The 24,202-nt window shown below is 35.9% G+C and overlaps 1 protein-coding gene across 14 annotated transcripts in view; it reads right to left on the reverse strand.

Annotated features, from left to right (window-relative positions):
* LOC106872104 (uncharacterized) overlaps positions 1-24,202 on the reverse strand; it is a 361,913-nt gene that overhangs the window by 233,833 nt on the left and 103,878 nt on the right. The gene's annotated exons all lie outside the window — the stretch shown is intronic.

Raw genomic sequence — 24,202 nt, forward strand, 5'->3', positions numbered from 1 at the left:
GATAGAATATTAAAAATAGAATCCTTTTTTCCAACCACCAGTGGAGCATGCATTTTTCTGGAAAGCTTTGTAGGGGCCTGGGGGAAAATAGGTTGGAAAACACTGGTTTAGACCCATCCTGCATCGATCCCTTGCTGGTGGCATACTATACAACTGGTTGTGGTGCATCTCTTGTGCAGAAGTGTCTAGTCAAGTGATGTTATATGGAGTTAAGTCCAGCAGCTTAAATCTATGGTCACTAACAACATGCTGTGTTAAAACCAAATGAAATAAGGTGTATTTAATGAGACACCCTTTATTACATCACTTGATAAGACACTTCTGCACCAAGAGATGCATCAGAACCAGTCATACAATATCCCACCCACAAGGGATCAATGAAAGATGGGTTGAAACAATCATTGTGAACAATATAGTTTTTCATATATTCCGTGTGTCTGTGTTTGTCTCCTACTATCGCTTGATAACCAGTGTTGGTTTGTGTACAACCTCATAACTTAGTAGTTTGGCAAAAGAGTTTGATAGAATATGTAAAATAAGAAATGGCATCTATTTCTGCAACTAAACCCTTCAAGGTAATGCCCCAGCATGGACACATTCCAGTGACTGAAATGAGTAAAAGCAAAAGCATTTAATAGTGGAGGTGAGAGAACACAACTTCATCTGAGAACTGGAAAAAAAAAACTGTCTGTTATACATTTATCAGATAAACTGTTCTGGTATATCTTTGACTTGAGATTTCTATGCTATTGATCTGGTTATGCTATTAAATGTTGGTATAATCAAGTGACTAGAATGGATCACTCTAAGTTCCTATACAAACTACTGGCTTGTCTTTGGCCACAGAAATAGAAATTACATAAAAAGAACAGGAAAAATCATCCAAAAATGATCTGGAGAAACAAAAGTAATTAAAGTGTTAACGACGCTAAACACATGTTAGGATTAGTGGGAAAGGTTTAGTTGCAGTGTTCCTGCTTCTTTTAGTATATTATAAACAGGAAATCCAAACATTAAAATCTTGGCTCAAGGCAAAATTAATTCTAGCACTATGGTATTTATTGCCACCTAAGTTTCTAATATTAATTGCAAACATGTGGCAAGTATTGTAGTGTAAGAGGTAAGACAAATTGGCTATCTGGTTACAAATTCTGCTTGAAGCCAATATACTTCATATATTTTACCAATACCTTAGAGGAAGGCATGAATGTAACACAATCTCAACTCTTCTCTTTGTAATATAAATCATATAACAAACACTATTGGGCATCACAGTCATGATTCCTAGGATGCACAGGATTGGTAACCCAGATTCCATGGCATGTTAAGTAAGTGAGATCACATTTTTCCTGAATGGGATATCAGACCATTGCAGGCTAACTTATTTATAGCTGAGGGGACTAGAGCAACGTGAAATGAAGTGCACCACATGGTCCAGGAACCAGAACCATATTCTTGCAATCATGAATGCAATACCCAAACCATCAGGCCACAACACCTTCATAAATACTGATAAGACTGTTATTGTCACCATCCTAACAAATATAAGAAATTATTGACAGAATTTATGGCAGCAGCAGCTATTCAAAGCACATGAGGAAACAAACAAAAATGTATTGAAAATAGAGACATTATTGAAGAGACAGCTTCTAAATGATTTTATTATAACTAGCTCAATGTTTCATTGTACTGAGATCAAATCATGCCAAAGTGCCAGCCTTGTATACAGAAACCAATCCAATCAATTTAAATTTCATGGTTTTGAGCCAAAGATTAGTGACTTTGTGCCAAAGTGAGGAATTATCATTACTATTATTATTATCATTATTTATTATATTACCAGGAATTGCTAATATGACTGCTTTTACATGTTGATGCTCGGTTAAACGTTGAAAACTGAGTGATACCTGTCCTCTTTTTGTATACTATAGGTGCAGACGTGTGGTTAAGAAGCTCACTTTGCAACCATGAGGTTTTGAGTTCAGTCCCACTGTACAGCATCTTGGGCCTTCTACTATAACCCCAGGTCAACCAATGCCTTGTGAATGAATTTGGTAGACAGAAACTGTGTGAAATCCTGTCATATATGTGTGTGTGTGTGTGTGTGTGTGTGTGTGTCTTTCTGTATGCATTTGCCACCCTTCCATCAGTTGACAACTGGTGTTGATTTACTCTTTTACTTGTTTCAGTTATTTGACTGTGGTCATGCTGGAGCGCTGCCTTTTAGTCGAACAGATCGACCTCAGGACTTATTCTTTGTAAGCCTAGTACTTATTCTATTGGTCTCTTTTGCTGAACCACTAAGTTACGGGAACGTAAACACACCAGCATCAGTTGTCATGCGATGTTGGGGGGGGGGGGACAAACACAGACACACAAACATATACACACACACATACATACATACATACATACATACATACATACATATATATATATATATATAAGACGGGCTTCTTTCAGTTTCCATCTACCAAATTCACTCACAAGGTTTTGGTCGGCCCAAGGCTGTAGTAGAAGACACTTGCCCAAGGTGCCACGCAGTGGGACTGAAGCCAGAACCATGTGGTTTGTAAGCAAGCTACTTACCGACTGACCAGGCTATCAGTTGTTACACATCGCTGGTCACAATGTACATTTGCATTGTTTTGGCCCTCAATTGATCCCACCCCGCTGGCTAGATGAGCAGCTTAACATTCCCCACTGATCAAAAGGGAGGACTGGAGCAACGTGAAATGAAGTGTTTTGCTCAAGAACGCAACGCACCACCCAATCAGGGAATCAAACCCACGATCTAGCGATTGTGAGTGCAACAGTGTAACCACTAGGCTACACTGCTTTTTCACTAGAATAAGTACCAAATTCAAAAGGAACAAGAAAACACTGTAAGTACTGGGATCAATTTGTTTGGCTAAAACCTTTTGAGGCAGTGGCTAAGCATTACAGCACTCCGATGACTGAAACGACAAAGGATAAAGCTGAAATATAATGTAGAATGTGGAGGCGCAATGGCCCAGTGGTTAGGGCAGCGGACTCGTGGTCATAGGATCACGGTTTCGATTCCCAAACCAGGCACTGTGAGTGTTTATTGAGTGAAAACACCTAAAGCTCCACGAGGCTCCGGCAGGGGGTGGTGGCGAACCCTGCTGTACTCTTTCACCACAACTTTCTCTCGTTCTTACTTCCTGTTTCTGTTGTGCCTGTAATTCAAAGGGTCAGCCTTGTCACACTGTGTCACGCTGAATATCCCCGAGAACTACGTTAAGGGTACATGTGTCCGTGGAGTGTTCAGCCACTTGCATGTTAATTTCACGAGCAGGCTGTTCCATTGATCGGATCAACTGGAACCCTCGACGTCGTAAGCGACGGAGTGCCAACAACAACAATAATAATAATGTAAATACAAATTACAGATGTTGAATTAATAACTTCCAGAGACAGTAGTTCAGTTAAAAGAGGAATTAATAGACTCTTGTCTATCAAATCAAAAATAATCCAGACTTGTCCAAGGGTCTTTTCTAAAACACAAGTTTTTACACATCTAGATTGCTGAACATGTATTTAGAACACATTAGTGTCAGAAAGGTTTACTCTTGTTGAGGATACAACACCTCGAGTGCTGGTACCGCAATAAAATGTGTCCAGAACACTCTGTAAAGTGGTGGTTGATAATAGGAAGGGCATCCGGCTGTAAAAAACAAAATCAAAAAGGAAACGTACAAGATGTAGTCCTTTGACTTATCTAGGAGCAGGGTAATGTTAAACAAGGACTGACTCAGAAATGACCACTTGGCCAATCTATGGAAGCATGAAAAGCAGATGTAAAATGATAATGATGATGATGATGAAGATAGTGATGACGGTGACAATAATGGCGATAGTGATAATGTCGATAGTGATGGGATGATGAAGACAGTGATGATGACAATGGTGATGATAGTGATGATGACAATGGTGATGATAGTGATTATGATGATGGTAATGATGACAGTTGTGGTGATAATGATGGATATGATGGTGAAGATAGTGATGATGATGGAGAAAATAGCAATGATAATGGTGATCTTTGATATGATTTCTTCTCTCTTTTTTGCTTTCAATATATTACAGTTGTGATTTTACTAGTTACAGTAACAATATCCTCTGCTTAGCAACTGTGCTTCTAGAATTAGAAAAATGCATAATTAATCCCAGGGTTACAAATAGCACAGATGCAAAACTCATGACTTGCAACATTTGAAATAGCAGAGGTAACAGAAAAATATGATCAGCTCTCAAGGTGATTTAAACTTAAGTATAACTAGGTTCTTTGCCTGAGAAAAAGCGAAAAGTGCTTTGAAGAATTATGAAGACGAAGCTCCTAAATAAAGGTCAAATGCATGATATTTGTATGCTAATGCCTTCATCATCAAAAAAAGAAAAGTAAAAAAAACAAAAAAATCATATCTTTAAATCAAACTGTATGTGGCCTTAGAGTTTATATTAGATTTAATTTCTTTTTACATTTTTATTAAGGTTGAAACTATGAAAAAGAATTATAACAAAAATACTGGTTGTTACTGAGTCACTCTTTCCAGTGTTGATCATTCTCTATATATCATATATTTTTATCATCATTTAATATCCATGTTCCATGCTGGTATGGGCTGGGCAGTTTGACAGAAACCAATTGGTCCAAGGACCACTGTTATATGAACAGAAGTATGGTAATGAAAGGGTTAAAACGGGACATCTGTATCATAAAATCAAGAGTAGTCTTACACAGGTTAGTATCAAAAGATTTAAGAGGCTAACCTCTTCACATCTTCATATATTATTTTTGAAATCTCTTCAATGTTTTACGAAGGCTTTCATATTACTTAAAAAATAGTCACCCCCTTTAGCATTCAGATTTCTTTGTCAAATTTATTGCTTACTTATTCACACTGATTTGAATTAATCATGCATTATCATGTAGTTTCAAGATTTCAATGTTGTGATTGTATATTCTTAGAATGACATTGTAGGGTAGGTGTGAGACATTGAATCAGATCAGTTTGAACATAAAACAGGTAGAATATTTGGGCCAGATATGGCTGGATTAAATGCTAAAGGGTTAAATATATTTTGAGAGTGATAAATATATTTTTATTTTTTAACCTTTTGTTACTAGGCACAGGTGTAATTGCATGATTAAGAAGCTTGCTTCCCAACCAAGTGGTATTGGGTTCAATCCCATTGCATGGCGCTTTGGGTGTGTTTCTGCTACTAGAGCACTTGTGAGAGGATTTGGTAGAAGGAAACTAAAGAATCCTGTTGTGTGTGTTTATGTGTGTTAGTGTGTGTAGACATCATATAATAATTGTAAACAGGTATCATCATCATCATACAAGGATATTAGTTTCCAGTCTTCCATTAAAAAACATGTCTAACCAGAGGGAAATATTACCTTGGTTGGAAACAAGAGAGGGCATCTGGCTGTAGAAAATCTGCCTTGACAAATGCCATCTGACCCATGCAGACATAGAAATGATGTTAAATGATGATGATGATGATGATGATGATGATGATATTATAATTATGATAATTAACTAATTATAGAATTTGCCATTAGTGAATATGTTAATCAACCAATTGCTTGGAGGTCAATTTGTTAATTAGTGTTCAATTGTTGATCAGTAAATTGAAGTTCAATGAATTTTCCTGTGTGGGCATATGCAAATTAACTTGCCCTATTGAACACATTGGGTGTCTTTGGGGGTGTGGTAGGGGAGGGAGGAGAGTGAGAGGTTGCTTTTATCTCGAAAGCAAAAAGAAGCATCTTGCAGCATCTTTTATCTTTATTGTCTTCCTATTTATTTCAGTCATTGGACTGTAGCCATGCTGGAGCACCATTTTGAAGAGTTTAGTTACACAAATCAATGCTAGAACATTTTTTTAAAGCCTAGTCTCTTTATTGGTCTCTTTTGCTGAACTGCTAAGTTATAGAGATGTAAACAAACTAACACTAGTTGTAAAGCAGTAGTACAGCAAACACAAATACACACATACATACACATGATGGGCTTCCACATAGTTTATCATCACCATCATCATTTAACACCTGCCTTCCATGCTGGCATGGATTGGACAGTTTGACTGAAGCTGATAAAGCATGGTTTCTAGGGCTGGATGCCTTTCAAAATGCCAACCACTTCACAAAGTGTACTGGGTGCTTTTAATATGGCACCAATACCAGTGCTTATCATGTGGAGTGCTATAGCAAATTTACAAATATAGCAGGAGTGCTATAGCAAATTTACTCACAAGGTATGGTCAGCCTGGGTCTATATTAGGAGACACTTGCCCAAGATGCCACACAGTGGGACTGAATATGAAACTATATGGTTGTAAAGCAAGCCTTTTAACCACACAGTCTGCACATTAAATATTTTCTTCTTTATTATCTCTCCTGGTGAAAGTACATCCTTAACATAGTTAGAACCTCATCCCAAAGACTGATCCTTCTCTTCAGGACCAGGTTATATTTCAGCCCCCAACAGTTGTAGACATTCTACAAAGCTTGAGTGAGGCCCATAGTACAGTACTCCTCACACATCTAGAAAAGTATTGCTACTGTTTTCACAGACGTTCTGAGCTACACCCTGAGAAGAGCCATATGATTGATTGGCATTCAATTATTAACAGACATACTCTGACATTTGACCCTTAGGCATGATGTTTCATTTCTATTTTTTTTATCACTACAATGATAGCTTCAGTTCTCGAAGCTACTGACTTGTCTCTTATCTCCTCCATTTAGGCAGTCTTGAAACACTTTTCATCACTTCTGTTGCATCCAACTCTCATCCCCCTCACTAATCATTATACTCCACAAAAAAAAAAAAAGGCACTCTGCAGTTTCCTCCCTGTCCATGTTTCTTGCATGTGTTGATCTTTCACAATTTAAGCAGAACATTAACACTGGTCAAACTATATATTATACATCATCACTTAACATCTACTTTTCCATACTTGCATGAGTCAGAAGAAATTTGCTGAGGTAGATTTTTAGCAGTTGGATGTCCTTCCTATCACCAACCCTCACCAGCAAGGTGATATTCCAAACAAGGTAATATTCTTCCTAGTCTGTCAAACAACAAAAAGCTCAACAGCTAGATGTGTTTTCACAAAAGATTGTAAACAAACCACACTTTTTGTATGAATGGTGACATAGTTATTAGTCAGCATGCAAACATTAACTCGTTAGTGCCCAAATTGTTTTCTTTGATTTATTACCAAAAATCTTTTTTTTTTTTATATACAACTTTATATAAAAACATTTTTATTACAATATTTGAAAGACACCTCAATCTTGGTGACTAACTAAAGATATCTCAGAAAAATACAGGTGTTGCAGAAATATGATAGATTATCCTTCTGGTCTTAAAAAAAAGCACCATGGGTGCTAATGGATTAAGACAGAAAGTGGGAACACACTCATATGTGATAGGGTTTTTACAGCTTCCACCCATCAAGTCACTCACACAGAATTTATAACAAATCTGAAGCACCGTGGTTCTTAACCCATAACCATACATATATCTTCTCTGCTTTATTTATTTTAGTTATTGGACTGCAACCATGTTAGGGCACCACCTTCAATGGTTTAACTGAGCAAATCAACCCTAGTTCTTATTTCTAAGCCTAGTACTTATTTCTAAGCCTAGTACTTATTCTGTTGGCCCCTTCTGCTGAACAACTAAGTTATAGAGAAGTAAACAAACCAACACTGGCCATCAAGCAGTGGGGAAAGGGGCAAACACAAAGATACACACATATGTGTGTGTGTGTGTGTGTGTATATATATATATATATATATAACAGGCTTCCACACAGTTTCCTTCTACCAAATTCATTCACAAAGTATTGGGTGGCCTGGGGGCTGTAGCAGGAGCCACTTGCACAAGTGCAGTGCAGCGAAACTGAACCCACTCCTATATTTTACAGGTTGACAAATGTGTCAACACTAAATGCACAATGTGCACCAGTCCAAACCATGATGGTGACTGAAAAAAACAAAACAAAACAAAAAACTGGTAAAATATTAACTACATGCATGAAGACACTATTACCACCTGCCTAACTCTAGCGATTATGCATTGAAACAAGAGTGGGAGAATTTTCTGACACACTCTGTATATATGTGTATGTGTGGATGGATGGAGGTATATATGTTTGAATCTGTATGCTTTATACATATGTCAGATGAGATAACAAAATGTATCTCACAAGATGTTTCTGTACAAAATGGCAACATCTCCATGCTACCAAGACAACCTCACCATTCCTTCCCCACCTCATACACAGGCATCTAATATGTATGTATGTATGTATGGTGATCAACAGGTTAAGCCAATTTGCATATGCATGTATGAGTCAGCATGTGCACTTTCATATAGCAACTAATAAATTTGAAGACAGCATGTCTTATTCTTTAAATTCTATTGAAGAAGCTCTGCATCCTTCCAAAAATCAATTTAAATATTAAATAGTTTCCAGAATATATTGAAATATATTTTCATGAAAATTATTTCTATCAAATGAGCAATATAATAAATAATAATAATAATGATCATAATAATAATAATAATAATAATAATAATAATAATAATAATAATAATAATAACTCTTTCTACTATAGGCACAAGGCCTGAAATTTGGGGGAAGGGATAAATTGATTATATTGATCCCAGTACTTAACTAGTACTTATTTTATTGACTCCAGTACTCAACTGGTACTTATTTTATCAACCCCGAAAGGATGAAAGGTGAAGTGAACCCTGGTGGAATTTGAACTCAGAATGTAAGGACGGACGAAATGCCTCTAAGAATTTTGCTCAGTATGCTAACGATTCCGCCAGCTCACCACTCTAATAATAATAATATTGGTTTCAAATTTTAGCATGAGGCCAGCAATTTTGAGGGGAGGGGCAAGTTGATTCCATTGAGTGCAGTACCATTGACTGGTACTTTATTCTATTGATGCTGAAAGGATGAAAGGCAAAATGGACCCCGGTAGAATTTGCACCTACTCCAAATCTTATTTTTTGAATATAATTAATTCATTCATCCACAGTATTTTATTTGGTTCAACAGAAAAAAAAAAAAAACTTTTTACATTGTTATATGTGATATTATTTTAGTTTTAGTGTGAGAACTAATCAAATATTTCCTGGGAGTGATTGGCCTAAAGAGAGCCTGGGAACCACAGTGCAAATAATAAAAACAAAAATATAAGGCAAGATACTTAAATTACAAAAGATTGGACCATAAAATGTAAAACTATGAGCGAAGGAGTAAGATTTAAAACTTGCTTTTAAATGAGCGACAACATGACAACAAGAGAAGCCTCCACCACAATTCTGAGAAGCAAAATCTTAATAACAAAGCAAAAAGATCTAAAACCAAATGATCTGTGAAGAATGTTATAAAAATAAGGTGCATTTGAAAAAGAGAGGAATGTTTATTCAAAAATAAATAAAGTGCCATCTGCAACAAATTACATCATGGTCTTTGGTAGTAGATGTTAATACTGAGAAACTGACAAAGAGGAAATTCTCTGAGTTTCATCTTTTAGATTATTAAATCCTAAGTTATGGGAGAAAGCCAGATAATCAAATATTGTTTTCTTTCCTTATAAATGATTTAGAAATTTGGAATGTTTTACATAGACTAAATAGAAAGAACAACCTTCTCCCGATCATTTGTAGATATTCATAATCAGTGTTACCTACTTGTAGGTGCGTGGAGGTGCAATGGCCCAGTGGTTAGGGCAGCAGACTCGCGGTCATAGGATTGCGGTTTCGATTCCCAGACCGGGCGTTGTAAGTGTTTATTGAGCAAAAACACCTAAAGCTCCATGAGGCTCCGGCAGGGGATGGTGGCGAACCCTGCTGTACTCTTCCACCACAACTTTCTCACTCTTACTTCCTGTTTCTGTTGTGCCTGTAATTCAAAGGGTCAGCCTTGTCACACTGTGTCACGCTGAATATCCCCGAGAACTACATTAAGGGTACACGTGTCTGTGGAGTGCTCAGCCACTTGCAAGTTAATTTCACGAGCAGGCTGTTCCGTTGATCAGATCAACTGGAACCCTCGACATCATAAGCGACGGAGTGCCAACAACAACAACTTGTAGGTGCAGGCATGGCAGCGTGGGTATGAAGTTTGCTTCTCAACCACAAGGTTTCAGGTTCAGATACACTCTGTGGAACCTTGGGCAAGTGTCTTCTACAACAGTGCTGGGTTCACCAAAACCTGGTGTATGGATTTCGTAGAAACTGAAAGAAGCTCATTGTGTGTGTGTGTGTCTTCTTGTCTGGACAGTGTATGATAGTTGTAAATAAATGTCACTGCCTCGCAAGCAGTGTCATTTATTGCCAATATTCTACAAAATCATGCCCAGTCATGGTGAAATATTACCTTGCTTAGAAACAGGTAAGGATTAGTGAGAGAAAGTGAATCTGGCTGTAGAAAATTTGCCTCAATAAACTCCATCTAGCCAATGCAAGCATGGAAAATTGCACATTAAAACAATGATATATATATATATATATATATATATATATATCTTTTACTTTTTACTTGTTTCAATCATTAGACTGTGGCCATGCTTGGGCAATGCCTTGAAGAATTCTTAGTCAAATGTATCAACTCCAGTATTTATTTTTTTAAAGCCTGGTACTTATTCTAACACAACAGCACCTGTTGTCAAGTGTAGGGACACAGACACAAACACAAAGACACACACACAAACATAAAGACATGCATACACACACACAACAGGCTTCTTTCAGTTTCCACCTACCAAATTCACTAACAAGGATTTGGCTGGCTCAAGGCTATAACTACTTGGTAAAATTATTAATTATTAATTAATTAATTAATTTTACCCTTTATTATTATTGAATATACACACACACACACACACACACACACACACACATATATATATATAGGGGGAAAATTCAAAAAAAAAACAAAAGACGAAGACATGTGGTGTAGACAACAAACAGATGTATGAGTATAATGCTTGGGAAGTGAAAAAGTCTTTAACGTTTTGAGCCTACGCTCTTCCACAGAAAGGAACACAGAAACAAGGAGAAAAAAAAAGAATGTATATACATATATATACATGTATATATATATATATACTTGAATCACCAACAAGCAGCAAAGTGAAAACGAAAATAAAGAGTTTCTCAATGAAGAAAACACAACATTTTTTAAAATCAACCAAAAACAAGAATAAGATTTAATTATTACACAGGAAATCCAAAATGTATAAGTGTTTATATATAATATCCGAAACTAACTGTAAGAAAAAGAAAAAAAAATATCATTTATACACAAACATACAATTGTGGATGAATACAAACTTAGAAAGAAAATTTTATTTGGTAGGTAAAGACAAAACTAATGAATACAGTGGGCCAAGAATAAAAATAAGAAAAAAAAAGAATAGAAAAGAAAAATTTGGGAAGATCTTGAAAAGACAGTGTAGTCAAAGAAATGACAATTAGCAAAATTAAATTTTCACAAAAGAATATTAGAATTTTTTTTACAGAAAATCCCTTGGGGTGGAGGTGGTTGGTTGAAGGAATAAAACAAAATTCAGATAAAACAAATATTCCAATTAGAGACAGATAACGAATATCACATACAAGATGTGACTGACATTACATCGAGTTAATATAGTCAGGAGAGGTATGTGTGTGTGGGTGTGTGTGTGTGAATGGAAAGAAACTAGAAGTCACATGGAATAGATTAAATCACACAATAATAATAATAATAATAATAATAATCTTTTCTACAAGAGGTGCAAAATATGAAATTTTTTGATGGGGGAAGAGGTTAGTCAATAACATTGATTCCCAGAGTGAAAGTGGTATTTATTTAATTGACCTTGAAAGGATGGAAGGCAAAGGTGACCTCAGTGGAATTTGAACTCAGAATGCAAAAACAGATGAAATGTCACCAAACATTTTTGTCCAACACGCTAACAATTCTGCTAACCTGCCTTTGCTGCTAAGCATTTTGCCAAGCATACAAACCATTCTGGCAGCTTACTGCCTTTAATAATAATGATAATCTTTTCTACTCTAGGCACAAGGCCTGAAATTTTGGGGGAGGGAGCCAGTTGATTAGATTGACCCCAGTACACAACTGGCATGTAATTTATCACCCCGAAAGGATGAAAAGCAAAATCGACCTCAGTGGAATTTGAACTCAAAATAAAGACAGAAGAAATACTGCTAAGCATTTCACCTGGTGTACTAATGTTTCTACCAGCTCCCTGCCTGCATAATGATGATAATAATAATAGTCCTTCCTTCTATAGGCACAAGGCTTGAAATTTTGAGGGAGGGGGATAGTTGATTACATCGACCCAGTACTCAGCTGGTACTTAATTTATTGACCCCCAAAAAGATGAATGGCAAAGTTGATCTCGGCAGAATTTGAACTCAAACCATGAAGACAGACAAAATACCACCAAGCATTTTTTCCAGTGTGCTAACAATCCTGTCAGCTTGCCACCTTCATAATAATGATGACGATAATAATAATAATGATAATAATGATAATAATAATAAATAATAGATGACGATAATAATAACAACAATAATAATAATAATGGTTCCAAATTTTGGCATAAGGCCAGCAACTTCAGGAGAGGAGGTAAGTCGATTATATTGATCCCAATACCTAACTGGTACTTATTTTACCCTAAGACTTGAAAGGATGAAAGGCAAAGTGGACCTTGGCAGAATTTGAACTCAGAATGTAAAGACAGATGAAATGCCACTAAGCATTTTGTCAGGCATGATAACTATTCTGGCAGCTTGCTGCCTTGAATAATAATATTAATACTAATAATAATCCTTTCTACTATAGGCACAAGGGCAGAAATTTTGGGGGAGGGGACTAGTTGATTACATCAATCCCAGTGTTTCATTGGTACTTAATTTACTGATCCTGAAAAAATGAAAGGCAAAGTCGACCTTGGCAGAATTTGAACTCAGAACGTAGTGACTGGCGAAATACTGCTAAGCATATTATCCAGCATACTAACGATTCTGCCAGCTCACCCCTTAATAATAATAATAATTATACAACCTACATTCTTTACATGCTTACCTGTCCAAAGAATTCAATAAAATTTATAAAGAGCACTTCTAAATCCTCTAAAATACTGAGAAAAGTGAAGAGTCTTAAACAATCCAATATCTTCGTAGTGATGCTGGGGGCATGACCTTGAAGGGATTAGTTGAACAAATTGACCTTGGTACTTATTGTTTTAAAATCTGATACTCTATTGGTCACTTACAAACACAAAAATAAAGTAACACCAGACTAAATGTCAAGTGGTGGGCGATGGAGGATCAACAGAACATAATGACACGTGTACATATAAATATATATATGACAGGATTCCTTATAGTTTCCATCTACCAAATTTGCTCACAAGGTTTTGTCAGCCAATGATTTAAGGAAAATTGACAAAAGAAAAAGTACAGTGTGTCTCATGTGGGGAGTGGGGAAGTCTTTTCTCAGGGATAAGTTGACACAAGTGAAACATAAAGAGAGACAACAGTGTTTTACATGTTTGAAACATTGAATTTTTGACTCCCCATGGCAATTTCACAGTACACTTCTTTGTCTATCTATCTATCTATCTATCTATCTGTCTAATGCTCAATATGTTTCTCCAGTCCCTTTTTATATAAAGGGAGAAGGATAGAGAGAGAGAGAGAGTAAAAGAGAGAGAGAAAGAATTAATACAAGTGGTGCAGAGTGAGAGTTAGGTTTGGTGGTAGGCAATAAGTAAAGAAATACTAAAAACACAGTGAGAAAAGAACTGTAGAGATGGAAGAGGAGGAGTAGATAATGGAGGAATAAAAATTTTGTAGAGATAGGTTTTTGATGGAGTAGATTGCAATTATGTAGATAAAATTTAGAAAAATTAATAACACATTCATTGTAAATATACAAATGAGAAAATTGTTTTATTTAATTTTATTCTTAGGTAATAAAATATTTTCTTTTGAAAATTAGTATTCATTTCTTCATTTTCTATATGCACTTTGAAATTTGATAAAAGTTAAAATATAATTATTGTATGTATGACATATTTCCTGATATTACCCATGATGGCAAAAATATACTTCCAGAGTTACCTACCATATGAAAGGTAACACTCTAGCATATATAGTCAATTTGATATGTGAAACCATTAATACAGGTATGTTTTGTTTTCTATCTTCATTTTCTTTCCTCATTTCTTTCTGTTGAAGAGCGTGAGCTTGAAATGTCAAAGACTTTTCCATCTTTCCAGAGCATCAAACTCACCTATTTCCAAGCAAGTTCATTTCCCAATGACCAGAAATAGAAATGAGCAACATTGCTTGTATAACAGTGATGCTTGTTTACAATCATCACATGGTGTCAAGACAAGGGCAAATACACACGTGTGTGTGTGTGTGTGTGTGTGTGCGTGCAAACGACAGGCATCTTTCAGTTCCTGCCTAGCAACTCTACTCACAAGGTTTTGATCAGGCCAGGGCTATAATAGGAGTCACTTGCCCAAGGTACCTGTTTGTTGTCTTGTTTGTTGTTCCCTCACCTATCTCCACATTTTGTTTTTGTATCTTAAAGCACACACACACAGATATATATATATATAATATAATATATATATATATATATATACATATATATATATATATAAGTTCAAAAAAAACAATAACAAAAAAACAACAAAGTGAGGACGTGATACGGATAGTGTTATTGGACGGTCAGGAAAGGAAAGAGAGAGTATATATATATGCCATGATTAATTGCTGACCAAACACCATTAAATTTTTTTCTCTGTGTTTTTCTCCTTGTTTTCTCTGTATTCTTTCTGTTGAAGAGCGTAGCTCGAAACGTTAAAGACTTTCTGTATTCCCGAGCGTCAAACTAATACATCCTTTTGTTGTTTACACCACCTGTCCTCGTCTGCTGTTGTTTTTTTTCGTACATTCTCCCATATATATATATATATATATATATATATATATATATATATATCATGCTAACATGGAAAGCGGACGTTAAACGATGATGATGATGATGATATATATATATATATATATATATGCATATGTGGGCATAGGACGTCACATAATGTGTACAACAAAAGAATACGAAGTATGAGTACATGGAATATGAACTATTATTTCGAACAACAAAAGACACAAATGGAAAACAAGACAAACAACATAAAGAAAGATCCTTCATCAGTTGTTGGCTGTTTTCCTAGTCTCGTATTTCGAGTATATAACAACAATATGCGCTTTCGATAAAACAGTTGCTCCTGCAAAGCAAATTAAATAAAATTTGGGATTTTGCAGACGGTCAAAATTGGTAACACAAACAGGACAGTGAAAACAAACAGGAAGGGCTGCTAAGCCTAAATATATATATAAGCTAAAAAACATATAAATGTACAGACAAATGGAAAACAGACACAGAAAGTCGCTAAATCCTCATCAATTATCAATCAGAGCATCAACCACAATTTTATGCCTTACGATAATATTGTTTTCCTTCTGGTGGCACTGGCAGCAAAGAGCCACCAGGAAAGCAACGAACAAGGGACCAAACATGACAGAAACTGAACAAACAAACAAGAAAAGAATAAATATGGAATATAGATATGTAAGGTAATTTCCTCATGACCAGAAATATTTACCATGAAAGAGTGGAAATGAACAACATCACTCACATTACAGTCATGCTTGTTTACACTCATCACATGGTGTCAAGACAGGGGCATACACAAACACACATACCATACTGTGTGTGTGTTTGTGTGTGTGAGAGAGAGGAGAGAGAGAGAGAGAGAGAGAGGCATCTTTCTGTTTCTGTCTAGCAAATCTACTCACAAGGTTTTGGTCAGCCCAGGGCTATAATAGAAGACACTTGCCCAAGGTGCCTGTTGTGATTATCAACAAAGGAGATCAAACATTATATGTCACATAATGAAAAAAAATTATCTGAATGGAATTCATTTCTTCAGACTGAACAATTCTACAAATGCAGAGGAGTTGCAAAAAAAAAAAAAAGTCAATAAATAACTAAAATTATTTTTAAAAAAAAGAAAAAAAAAAGAAAAGAAAGGAAGCTATCATCGTTAACAGTGTGGCAGTCACAGCAGAAGCCTGTGACCTCAATGTAATAATAAATTAGAAACTGTATGATATCTGGAGGGTTAGAGATAGACATGAAAACAATGACACACAGAATACAGATTATATCACTGAAAATGTTTAACACATTGTATTTAGAATAACAAGACACAAAATGTAAACAGAGATCTTACATAGTTGCTTTATACATTTTAGTTATGAAAGGAATCAAGATTGCTACAAAAGACTCCACATTTACACACAAAGACAAAAGTAAGGTTTCTACACTCATTACAAAAAAAAAAGGTGTCTTTATATTTTATTTTTTACTTATTTCAAGATTGTGGCATTGCTGGGGCTAAGTTATTGGGATATAAACAAACCAACACCCATTGTCAAGCAGTGGTGGGGAAACATTGACACACACACACACACACACACACACACACACACACACACACACATATATAAAATTGTCACTAATAGTGACTGAGGGTGCATTGTAGTACCTGCATTGCAAGAAATAAGAATCAAAGACCTTTATAGCCACAAACACAGTACAAGTCTATGTACTGACAGGGGCTGTTAACTCCCCTGTCAGTACATAAACTTTGTGGCTATAAGGGTTTTTGACTCTTATTTCTAGCGATGTAGGTGTTACAATGCACCCTCAGTCACTATTAGTGACAACTGAATTCTTCCTTTTTGGTGTCTACCCACCTTTATTATTTTATATATATACTTATTCTATCGGTGCCTTTTGCTGAACTGCTAAGTTACGGAGATGTACACAAACCATCGCTAGTTGTCAAGCAGCAATGGGGGAAAACATACACACACACACACACACACACATATACATACAATGGGCGTCTTTCAGTTTTCTGTGAATCAAATCCACTCACAAGACTTTGGTCGGCCCCAGGCTATAGTAGAAGACACTGGCCCAAGGTGCCATGCAGTGGGAATGAACCTGGAACCATGTTGTTGGGAAGCTAGCACCTTACCACACAGCCACACTTATGCACAACAGGCTTCCATGCAGTTTGTCAACCAAATTTACTCACAAGGCATTGGTTAACCTGAGGCTATAGTAGAAAACACTTGCCCAAAGTGCCACACAGTGGAACTGAACCCAAAACCGCATGGTCTCAAAGAAAGCTTCTTAACAACATAACCATATCTGCACCTATACTGAGAAAATATTTAGCATAAATATGTAAGCTAACAACATATACAATAGAAAAGCAGATATATAAAACAACTAACAGTTAAGCCATTCCCATCACAGACACAAGAAAGTACAAACATAAATTAAAGAAAGAAAGAAAAGAAAAAAAACATCAATTGAGGAGATAGAGTTACATCTGAAAGGAACAGCCAGAAAATTTAATAAGTGCTCATTAGAGACAGTGCCACTTTTCAAACTAATTACTACAAACATGAGCAGTGCATGGATAGCACAGTGGCATAGCATGAGGTTTGTGGACCACACAGTATGGCCACAATGTGTGTGTGTGTGTGTGTGTGTGTGTGTGTGTGTGTTTGCTGTAGTTGAAGCTATGTTCACATTTAATCCTTTAGCATTCAGATTACTCTGTCAAATGTAATGCTTATTCACTCACATTGTTTTCAATTAATCAGGCATTATCTGATAGCTTCAAAGTTTTGATGACGTGATATATTTTTAGAATGACATTAAAGGGTAGGTGTGAGAGGCCAGATATGGCTAGTTCAAATGCTAAAGAAAGTCCCAATCTCACTTCCGCCTATGCTTTTGAGCACATTGGGCAGTAAGTTGACACCACTGTTTTCTGTTGGCTGTGGTTTTCTCTACATCCAGTCATGATATTGGCTTCTCTCATGTAGGTTATGAATGTTCTGCACCATCCATGCAGTTTGCAGTCTTCCTCTCTTCCTTTTTTTTCTCCAGTGGTATCCATTTGAAAGCAGTTTAGAATGGGTATTGTTCTGGTAACTGAAGTATGTGATCTACCAGTTTTAATCTTCATTACCTCCGCCAAGGAAGGAGGTTATGTTTTCATTGCTGTTGGTTTGTCTGTCTGTCCATCTGTGTGCAAAATAACTCAAAAAGTTGTGAACGGCATTTGATGAAACTTGCAGGAAAAGTTTGTAACGACACAAGGAATAGATGATGAAATTTTAGTAGTAATCCTGGAATTTTTATGGATCCTTGAAGGATTTTTCATTTGTTATATTTATTTTACATGAAGTATTACAATGTTACGTTCTTTGATTATCATCATCATCATCATCGTTTAACGTCCGCTTTCCATGCTAGCATGGGTTGAACGATTTGACTGAGGACTGGTGAAACCAGATGGCTACACCAGGCTCCAATCTGATCTGGCATAGTTTCTACGGCTGGATGCCCTTCCTAATGCCAACCACTCAGAGAGTGTAGTGGGTGCTTTTACGTGTCACCCGCACGAAGGCCAGTCAGGCGGTACTGGCAACAGCCATGCTCAAGATGGTGTATTTTATGTGCCACCTGCACAAATGCCACTCCAGGGGCACTGGCAACGATCTCAATCGAAAATCCTACTAAGGCCAGTCAGGCGGTACTGGCAACGGCCACGCTCAAAATGGTGTATTTTATGTGCCACCCGCACAAGAGCCAGTCCAGGGGCACTGGTATATCTCCCTTAAAAACACGTTCCACGTAACCTATGGTGGCGTTGCTGTTTCCAAAGTTTATTTTCGTTTCTCTATTAGTAATTTTACTTGTTGTGTATCACTCAAGTTTTAGGTAATTGTTGTTTCTTTTTAGTTGTATGGTGAAACTAGCTAGCTGCTGTCACTGGTGTATTATAACTGCTTCAGATGATTCCTGTTTTTAAAGGGTTTTTTGTAAAAAATCATATGGCTGTGTTATTTTTTTTTTACCCCTGCGTTAGTTTGGGAAATTGGACGATTTTCAGCATGCGTGTATATGGGTGGAAATGAGCTGCTTGGCAGAGGTCTGTGCTCTCTGAGTGCTATTCTAGTTCACTTATGATTTTGTTAAGTGGGTTTGTGTTAGCTATCTTTAGAATATCTTCAAAGGTTATGTGGTCTTGAGAAAATCTTTCTCAAACACTTTTGGTGGAACACATCTAGCTTTCTGCTGATTTTTACAATTTAAGGAAGGGAACAGCCAAAACATGTTACACTGCCAGGCCAGCATATTTGAGAAAAAAACCCTCAGACACACTGCTTTCAAATATCCTCTGCCTTGACAGCATTGGAAAGCTATGCCAGAGGAAACTTAGGGGATAGCTATTCCTATAGGAAATTATATCGAGAACAGTGATACAGCCATTTATTTATCCTCAAGGAAAATTAGTTTATTCACCAAGTGTAGTTGTGAGTAAAATTGCATAGTTATTTTCTGGGATATGAAGGTGCAGGTGTGGTTGTGTGGTTGAGAAGCTTGCTTCCCAACCATGTGGTCTTGGGTTCAGTCCCACTGTGTGTGGCACCTTCAGAAAGCATCTTTCACAATAGCTCTGGGCTAACCAAAGCGTGTGAGTAGACTTGGTAAATGGAAACAGTAAGAAGACAATTGTGTGTGTATGATATGTGTATGCATGTGTATATATGTGCGTGTGTGTGTATGTATGTATGTATGTGTGTGTGAGTAGTGTATGTGTGTGCGTATGCATGTATAGACACATGTCTGTACCCTTGTCTTGACGTCACATGATGGTTGTAAACTAAAAACACTGTTATACAAGCGATGATGCTCACTTCCAATCTTCAAAGAAAATCATGTTTTAGGTCATGGGAAATATTACCTTGCTTTGAAACAGGTGAGGGCTGGCAACAGGAAAGGCATCCAGTTGTAGAGAATCTGCCTCAGCATATTCTATCTCACTCGTGCAAGCATGGAAAAGTGGACATTGAATTATGATGATGAAGATATGAAGATATAACGAGGTAACGAGACAAGGCAAAATAATGCCTGGTTGAAGGTCCATAATTTGGATGCTGCATGGAGCCACGCGTCTTATCTCCAAACAATAAAATACACATTGTTACCTCTGAAGATAAGCCACAGAATGAAAATGGTGGAAAATAAAATTGAAAATGACAAATGCTTATAATCATTATCCTGCTTCATATTAGGGGTTAGGAATGATTTTAGCAGAACCATGTATTTAGATGATGAAATACTGCTGCTGCAGATAATAATAATAATAATAATAATGTAACAATTTTTAGTTTTCCAATTAGATATATTGATTCAGGGCAAAAAATAAATACAATGAAATTTATTTAACTGTAGATGAATTCACAATAGTTGTCATAGCAACCTTGAGAAATAAAAAGAAAGAAAGAAAAAAGATTAGGAACTAAGATAGAAACACGCTAGTAAATAATAAAAATATAAACAGAAGAATATCATATCTAAACAAAAGAATAAATAATAATAATAATAATAATAATGATGATGATGGTGATGATGATGATAATGCCTTATTTGATTTAAAATATTTCATGAATAAACAAATAGAATAAGCTCCTAAATTAAATTACATCGGATAAGAACTTAAGTGAAGAGAGGAAAATAAAATAAAATAGAAAAAAAAAAAATGAAAATGAAAACTACCCTCTAAGACATTAAAATTTTTTAAAAAAACCCAAAGAAACAAAAAAAAAAAAATCACCAACAACACCCCCACCAGAATCGAAATATATAGACAAAAAAATGAAAAGACTTTAATTTACAAAATTTGTTCTTCCTTTCGTGCATACAACACATATATAAAAGGAGGCCCCCCACCCCGCTCCAAACCCCCAAAACTGTCTTTTTGAATGTAAAGAGTAGAAGGACAGTGTGTGCATAATTGCACAGTCCCCACCCTCCATTAAATTATAGAAGCAAGAAAGTTTACCTGAGGCTATAAGATTGATCTAAGATTTTTAAAAAATGTGGTAAAAATGGAAAGGGGATGTTACAGGATTTGGAAGAACTAATTACAATTCCTACAAAATATTTGTAGCATATAAAAATCTAATTGTTGTCAGTTAGGGGTTTTTGTCTTATTTTTTCCATAAATTTTTGCTTGGTTGCAGTATTTGCTGCTGCTGCTGCTGTTTTGGAAATAGAATTGGTAGGAAGGAAAGGTAGCTGAGATTGGGCTGGAGATAGTTCAATGTTCTTTAATTATTAGCAAGTCCAAGGTTGGTAGCAGCAGGCAAAGGAAATATAGAAAGATACATTATAAACATTTTAGAGAAGGAGGGAGGGAGAGAGAGAGAGAGGAGGGGGAGGAGAGGGAACTCATGTGACAGAAAAAGAAAAGGGAAGAAGGAACAGTGAGAAAAGGAGGGAAAATTTGAGAGAAAGAAGAGGGAGGAGGGAAAACTTATGAGAGACAGAGAAAGTAGTGGGAGGAAAGAAAACTTATGAGGGACAGAGAGAGCGAGACTAAGGAAAAAAAGAAAGAAACTAGATTGTATATTCAAATGATTATAAAATAATAAATAAATGGTTATTTGATGAACTTTGGATTTAACTAAGGTTTTGGCTTTACTCTGCAAGGCCAACCAAATTCTTCATTGATAAAGATTTTTACACATGTAATCTTCTGTAGTGTTTGTTTTGTATATATTTCCTGTGTGATAAGAAGATTGCTTCCCAATCACATGGTTCAAGGTTCATTCTCACTGCTATAGCCTTGGGCCGACCAAAGCCTTGTGAGTGGATTTGGTAGACAGAAATTGAAAGAAGTTCATCATGTATATATATATATATATATATATATATATATATATATATATATATATATATATATATATATATATATAATATAAATAATATATCTATATATATATATATATATATATATATATATATATATATATAATATAAATAATATATATATATATATATATAATATAAATAATATATATATATATATATATATATATATATATAATATAAATAATATATATATATATATATATATATATATATATATATAATATAAATAATATATATATATAGCAGGACCACTCCGGATACTCTTCCAGAGTTTCCTTGCAAATGGTAAACTTCCCAAAAAGCTGAAGGAAGGCACCATATGTCCTATCCATAAAGGTGGAAGCAGAGCAGAGGCTGGAAACTACAGGCCCATCTCTCTAACTTCACATATTAGCAAAGTCATGGAACGAATTGTCAGAAGGAGATTGATTGCGTTCCTAGAAGAAAATGACTTGCTGAATGAGACCCAGCATGGTTTCCGTCCAGGTAAAAGCTGCCTCACGCAGCTCTTGCAGCATTATGACTGGGTCCTGAAGCAGCTACTTGACCATTCAAATGTTGATGTGATATATCTCGACTTTGCAAAAGCCTTTGACAAAGTTGATCATGGCTTGATATGTCACAAGCTGCGAAACCTTGGCATAGCTGGTAAATTAGGAGAGTGGCTGCATGACTTCCTGAATGGTAGAAGTCAGACAGTTGCAGCCAATGGAGAACTATCTAGGGAAACAGAAATATTGAGCGGTGTTCCACAGGGAACTGTTCTGGGGCCACTACTGTTCATAGTGGCCCTTCTGGACATGCCCACGGTCACTCGGAGAGCCACTGTCACTAGCTATGCTGATGACACAAAGATATCTCAGGCAATAAAGAATCCTGATGATATTGTAAGCCTGCAGAATGACCTAAATGCAATATATGAGTGGGCAGAGCAAAATAATATGCAGTTCAATGCAAAAAAATTTCAAGTACTGCGCTACAAGACCATGAGTACCTCCCAACTGGCATACACAGGGCCTGGAGGTACTGCAATCCCAGAACCACAAACAGTTAGAGATCTGGGCATCAACATGTGTAGTGATGCATCATTTCACATGCACATTATCAAGTTGACAGCAAGGTGCAGACAACTGGCGGGGTGGATACTGAGGACTTTCCGTACAAGGGATCAAAAAGTCATGTTGATTCTATGGAAGACATTTGTTCTGAGCCGCCTAGACTATTGCTCTCAGTTGTGGACACCACACAGTGTTAAGCGTACAGCAGAACTCGAGGCAATTCAGCGGCACTATACAAAAAAGATCGCCACAGTCCAACAGATGAACTACAGGGAGCGACTGAAGGCAGTAGGTCTCTACTCCCTGGAGCGCAGGCGGGAGAGATATGTAATAATATACATATGGAAAATACTGGAAGGACTGGTGCCAAACTTTGGTATCAAGTACTACAGGAATGCCCGCACGGGTCGCCACTGCATGGTGCCAAAGGTACCGTCCACTGCATCTCACATAAGAACGAGATACTGCAGCAGCCTCGGTTTCAGAGGACCTCAGCTCTTCAATGCCCTGCCAAAACATTTGAGAGACATGCAAGACATGGATGCGGAGGTCTTCAAGACAAAACTTGACGCTTTCCTCTCCACGATACCAGACGAACCAATGGCTCGTAATGAGACGCAGTTTAGGGCAGCTGTGTCAAATTCTCTTATACACCAGATGTGCCATCAAAACTCTTGATTGGACCATGTCAGGTGGGGGAGAAGAGCCATGCAAGGAACGTGAAAACACGGTGGTGCACCAGCATGACCGCAGCCACTTGGCTGAAACACATAAATAAATAAAAAATAAATAAATATATATATATATATATATATATATATATTATATATATATATATATATATATATATATGTATATATATATATATATATATGTATATATAAATATATATAATATAAAAAAAAATATATATATATATATATAATATATATATAATATAAATAAATATATATATACATATATATAATATATATATACATATATATAATATAAATAATATATATATACATATATATAATATAAATAATTATATATATACATATATATAATATAAATAATATATATATATACATATATATAATATAAATAATATATATATACATATATATAATATAAATAATATATATATACATATATATAATATAAATAATATATATATACATTATATTTTATTATATTATACA

Source organism: Octopus bimaculoides, chromosome 2, assembly GCF_046866305.1.
Source record: "Octopus bimaculoides isolate indiv1 chromosome 2, ASM4686630v1, whole genome shotgun sequence".
Taxonomy (NCBI): Eukaryota; Metazoa; Mollusca; class Cephalopoda; order Octopoda; family Octopodidae; genus Octopus; species Octopus bimaculoides.